Source organism: Octopus sinensis, linkage group LG4 (genome assembly GCF_006345805.1).
Source record: "Octopus sinensis linkage group LG4, ASM634580v1, whole genome shotgun sequence".
Classification (NCBI taxonomy): Eukaryota; Metazoa; Mollusca; class Cephalopoda; order Octopoda; family Octopodidae; genus Octopus; species Octopus sinensis.
This window is the reverse complement of record NC_043000.1, coordinates 75,806,159-75,812,396: the sequence shown is the minus strand read 5'-3', so window position 1 is coordinate 75,812,396 and position 6,238 is coordinate 75,806,159. Positions and strand designations below refer to the sequence as shown.

Sequence of the window (6,238 nt, the reverse complement as noted above, 5' to 3'; positions counted from 1 at the left end):
TTTGAATTTTTTCTTCTACAGAATGAAGAGCAAGCCTTCTTCTATCATATTCTCAATTGTGGTCAACTTGCGCCACAGGGTCTTGGAGGAGATAGTGTTAGTTGAAGGCTACCAAACCTGCCACACACAGACAACTTCAGCTTTATATATATATAGATATATATATATATATATATGGATTTCATTGACAGAAACTTAAAGAAATCAATCATATATATGTATGTATTTAGAGCAAAGAAGCAGGCCTGGAAAGCCTGGAGGGATGGGGGCAGCAGGGAACTGTACCAGGTAGCCAAAAGGGAGGCTGGGCAGCAGGTATACATAGCCAAGGATGGAGCAGAAAAGAAGTTTTCCAATGTCCAGCAGCGTGAGGACCAAAGAACTGAGGTATTTTGGATTGCAAGACAGTGTGTGAGAGAAAATAGTGATGTCACAGGAGAGAAATGCGTCCACATGGATGATGGTGCACTTGCTTTCAATGTTTCTGAAAAGAAAAAGGCTTGGAGAAGCCACTATGAGAGACTGCTGAATGTGGAGAATGAATGGGAGAAGGAGAGCCTGCCAAATGTTGACCCAGTAGAGGGACCAGCTATCCGAATAGACAGCTCCCTAGTAGTTAAGGCAATTAGAGGTATGAAACCAGGAAAACCCTCGGCCCATATGGAATCACTGCTGAGATGCTTAAAACATCTGGCTGTGTGGGCTATGGCCTAGTCACCCACATTGTAAACCAGGTAGTTCATATTGGAGTCATACCCAATGACTGGTGTAGCAGCACCATAGTCAACTGCTACAGGGGCAAAGGTGATGCTCTAGATAGAAATAACTATAGGGGTATTAAACTGTTGGATCAGGTGATGAAGGTCACAGAGAGGGTCATAGCCCATATCATTAGGGAGAGAATTTGCTTAGATGAGATGCAGTTCGGTTTTGTGCCGGGTAGAAGTACCACTGATGCCATATTCCTGGTACAACAACTGCAGGAGAAATACCTAGCTAAAGATAAACCCCTCTACATAGCTTTTGTGGACTTGGAGAAAGCCTTTGACAGGGTCCCCCGATCCCTTATCTGGTGGTCCATGTGGAAACTGGAGATTGATGAATGGTTAATAAGAGCTGTACAGACCCTATACAGAGAGGCTGTCAGCAAAGTTAGGATTGGCAATGAGTATAGTGAAGAATTCCGGGTAGAAATAGGTGTCCACCAAGGCTCAGCCCTCAGTCCCCTTTTATTCATCATAGTCCTCCAGGCAATAACAGAGGAATTCAAAACAGGTTGCTCCTGGGAGCTCCTCTATGCTGATGACCTGGCCCTCATAGCAGAATCACTACCGGAACTAGAAAAGAAATTTCACGTGTGGAAGCTAGGTTTAGAATCAAAGGGCCTAAGAGTCAATGTAGCAAAGACCAAAGTTATAGTAAGCAGAAAGGCAAACTCATCACACACACACCCTCGGGCAGGTGGCCCTGCTCGATCTGTAGGAATGGTGTAGGTAGAAACTCCATAAGATGTACCCAGTGTAAGCTATGGACGCATAAGAAGTGCAGCAACATCAAAGGAAAATTAACTGGTAAGATAGCTTTCATGTGCGGCAGATGCACAGGGGCAATAGACACCACAGATATTCAGAAAACAGATTCCATCACACTCCAGTGGGAGAAACTAGAAGTAGTTGATAGTTTCCACTACCTAGGTGACCAAGTTAGTAGTGGAGGTGGATGCTCAGAGAGTGTCACCACTAGAGTATGAATAGCCTGGGAAAAGTTTAGAAAGCTCCTACCCCTACTGGTGACAAAGGGTCTCTCGCTCAGAGCGAAAGGTAGATTGTATGATGCATGTGTGCGAACCGCCATGCTTCACGGTAGTGGAACATGGGCTGTGATTGCAGAGGACATATGTAGACTTTAAAGAAATGAAGCTAACATGATCCGCTGGATGTGTAATGTCAGTGTGCACACACGACAGAGTGTAAGCGCCCTGAGAGAAATGCTGGACATAAGAAGCATCAGATGTAGTGTGCAAGAGAGATGCTTGCGATAGTATGGTCATGTACTGTGGATGGATGAGGAGAGATGTGTGAAGAAGTGCCACTCCCAAACAGTTGAAGGTATCAGGGGAAGAGGTAGACCCAGGAAGACATGGGATGAGGTAGTCAAGCATGACCTCTGAGCGTTGGGCCTCACAGAGGCAATGACAAAGGACCGAGATCTCAGAAGATATGCTGTGACTGCAAAGACCCGGGCTGCTTCCTGCACCAGTTTCGCATAGCCCCAGCCCATTCAAAGTACCTTGGATTGCAGAACGACCTGCTGTGCTTACCTTGGAAATAGTAGTTTTGATACGTGCCGGTTGCACGTAAAAAGCACCATCCGAATGTGGCCGATTCCAGCGCCACCTTGATTGGCTTATGTGCCAGTGGCATGTAAAAAGCAGCAACTGATCGGGGCCGCTGCCAGCCTACCCTGGCACCTGTGCTGGTGGCACGTAAAAAGCACCCACTACACTCACAGAGTGGTTGGCATTAGGAAGGGCATCCAGCTGTAGAAACACTGCCATATCAGACTGGAGCTTGGTGCAGCCTCCCGGCTTCCCAGACCCCAGTCGAACCATCAAACCCGTGCTAGCACGGAAAGCGGACGTTAAACAATGATATGATGATGATATGTAAGTGTATGTGTGTGACTTTGCTTCTGTGTTTTGCTCTCATCACTGCTTCATAACTGCTGTTCGTTTATTTACATCCCCATAACTTACTGGTTTCACAAGAAGAAACTAATAGAATAAGTACCAGGCTTATCAACATAAAAAGCACTAGGCTGTCTCATATTTTTGTTTGCCCACTCAGTTGTATCTATCAATTTATCTTTGTGTGTGTGTGTGTGTGTGTGTATATATATAATACACACATACACACACATATATATACATGTATGTATATGTGCACATTCATATCTATTATATCAAAGTCAATGTCTTTATGTGTGTTTGTGTGTTACTTATACATTCGAAAACTGCTGCACTGATCATAGTGAAACTTGGAACACGAAATCCAAGCCTAGGGAGAAGGGTAATGCTGTGTGTTTCATACAATTTCTTGGACCAAAATTAATAAAAGGATCCTTATATTTGAAACTTACATTCAATGCATAAGGGCGGGTTTAATGCAATATGTTTGGTTTGAATTTCAGCTGGCTTGAAGCAGGCAGAACCCCCATGAAAATTCATAAATTTTCGATGTTGATGAAATTTCAACCATGAGTAATTGACACACATCAAGAAGTATTCTCAAAGTTTCCACTTCACATGAAGATTCTAAGACACCCTAATGGGGGCCCTTAACTCCCAAATTTTAGTAATTTCTTTTATGATCCAAAACTAGGTCAAAAGTACTGAATAGATCTTTACGAAATTTGGAAATTATATTCTATGCATAAGGGCCATAACTCTCATGACAATTCATATTTTTGCTGTTGATGAAATTTTAACCATAGATATTAGACACAAATGAAGTAATATTTACAAAATTTCATCTTCTTACAAGTCAGAAAGACCCTTCATGGGGACTTAACACCCACAATTTTGTCATTTTATCTAAGCAAAGACGAATACAATTGTACTCTTGGAAGCTGTAGGGTCACCCGAGCATAAAAGATAGCATTATTTGTAATTCAATGGTACAACCCTGTAACAGTTTGCTTTCACATACACTTACATTGTGATTTCTGCAATGTGGTGCATAAATTGTCAAGTAAATGAGAGGCAGCTTTGCCTCCACTGATTCAGTTGCAAAGTGTTGGGTAAAGTTATTTGATTGCAGACCTCCTTTCAGTCTTTTTATTATCACTGGGTCACACATAGTCCCCAGATAGTAACATTGATTTCAAGGCCTTCCCAGATGAGTGGTTGGTTATTCAAAGACATTTATAGATTGTAAATTTATTCCGTCCAGTTACGTATCAGTATAGTGGTCATTTGTAAACTCCAGAGGTGACACTTTCATTTCTCCTTAGCCCTCACATCAGACAGTTGTTAATGTTTATTTCAGTTGGGTCACGCCCTTCCAATTGCTATAGATTCGTAATGCATCTTATGGCTGTGCCTGTCACCTGGATGGTGAGGAATCCTACATTGGGAGTGGTAACGACTAGGGTAGGGTAGCTGACTGCTTATTGTGATCATTCGTCTTTTGGTTTCCTGTAGCTTTACTCTCTTTTACAAACCCAGTGAATATATATTACCTATCTCAAAGAAATTCAAACAATAGATATAAAACCCAAGTTAAAAAGATTCTCAAAAATTCAACTTCTCTGGTTGACATTAAGATGTCCACCCCAACAGGGGCCTTAACTCTCACATTTTGGAGCAAAATCTTTTTAACAGGTCCTATAAGACTGGAATTTTGGAATATGCACATAAAAATCAGTAGTATAGGATACATGTGGCACAATTACAATTTTTTTAGGGTGTGTAAAGAGGGAAATAACCTTCATCTGCAATTTTGATGAAATTCGAAACATAGGTATTCCAGTTCATTTCAGAAAATATAACAGAAAAGTCTAATTCTTCAATTGCATGTAACACGGGCTACACCGGGTAACTCCGCTAGTATATATATATATATATATATATATATATATAATATATATATATATATATATATATTTATCATCATCATCATCATTTAACGCCCGCTTTCCATGCTGGCATGGGTTCAACAGTTTGACTGAGAACTGGCGAGCAAGATGGCTGCACTAGGCTCCAATCTGATCTGGCAGAGTTTCTATAGCTGGATACCCTTCCTAATGCCAACCACGCCAAGAGTGTAGCGGTTGCCTTTAGGTGCCACTGGCACGAGGGCCAGCCAAGCAGTACTGGCGACGGCCACAATCAAATGGTGTTTTTTATGTGCCACCTGCACAGGAGTCAGTCCAGTGGCACTGGCAATGACCTTGCTTGAATGTTGTGTTTCATATGCCAGTAAGGGAACGCTGGTAATGATCACACTTGAATGGTGCCTTTTATGTGCCACTGGCACAGGAGCCAATCAGCAACCCTGGCAATGAACATGCTCAGATGATGCTTTTAATGTTCCACTGGCACAGGTGCGAGTCGAGAGGTGCTGTAATCGCCACGTCAGCGAATTTGATTTTGATTGTGATTTCACTTGCCTCAACAGGTCTTCGCAACCAAAGTTTTGTGTCCAACGAAAGAAAAGTACGCATAAGTATGCTAGTTAAACCACTGGCATAGGCCACGGGTTATGGTCTCACTTGGCTTGCCGGGTCTTCTAAAGCACAGCATATTCCCAAAATTCTTGGTCACTAGTCATTTCCTTGGTGAGGCCCAATGTTTGAAGGTTGTGCTTCACCACCTCATCCCAGGTCTTCTTGGGTCCACCTCTTCCACAGACTCCTTTGACTGCTAGGGTGTGACACTTTTTCACACAGCTGTCCTCATCCATTCGCACCACATGACCATACTATCGCAACCCTGGCAATGAACATGCTCAGATGATGCTTTTAATGTTCCACTGGCACAGGTGCGAGTCGAGAGGTGCTGTAATCGCCACGTCAGCGAATTTGATTTTGATTGTGATTTCACTTGCCTCAACAGGTCTTCGCAACCAAAGTTTTGTGTCCAACGAAAGAAAAGTACGCGTCTCTCTTGCACACTACATCTATAATATGTATGTTTATATATATGTATATATATGTATGTATATATTTATATATGTATGTATGTGTATATATGTGTATGTATATATATACCAATTAAGGACTGAACACGAAAAAGTGGACAGTCAACATGCTAGATATAGACGTCAAATCGCCATTCTCCACAAAAGATTATGTTCTCAGATCAAACTCAACACCAACCCAAGCAATAAATAAGTGAAAATATACGAAAAGTCATACTCATCCATGTACTGAATCAGTTTTGACTATTATTATCCGTAAGGATACCCGTAGTCTTCGTCTATATCGATTTGACGTCTATATCTAGCATGTTGACTGTCCACTTTTTCATGTTCAGTCTTTAATTGGTATATATAAATATTTAATCTTCGGATTTTTTTAATACGTTAGACCACTGGTTTTAATTGATAAATATTGATTTCTACCCTTAATTAATTTTTTAAAAATGTATGTATATATATATATATGTGTGTATGTATATATATGTTGATATATGTATATGTATGTGTGTATGTGTTTGCATGTGCATATATATGTTTTT

At 41.3% G+C, this 6,238-nt stretch overlaps 1 protein-coding gene across 1 annotated transcript in view; it reads left to right on the top strand.

Moving 5' to 3' along the window:
• The window catches only part of LOC115211105 (ras-related GTP-binding protein C), a 91,112-nt gene that overhangs the window by 6,013 nt on the left and 78,861 nt on the right, over positions 1–6,238 (top strand). The gene's annotated exons all lie outside the window — the stretch shown is intronic.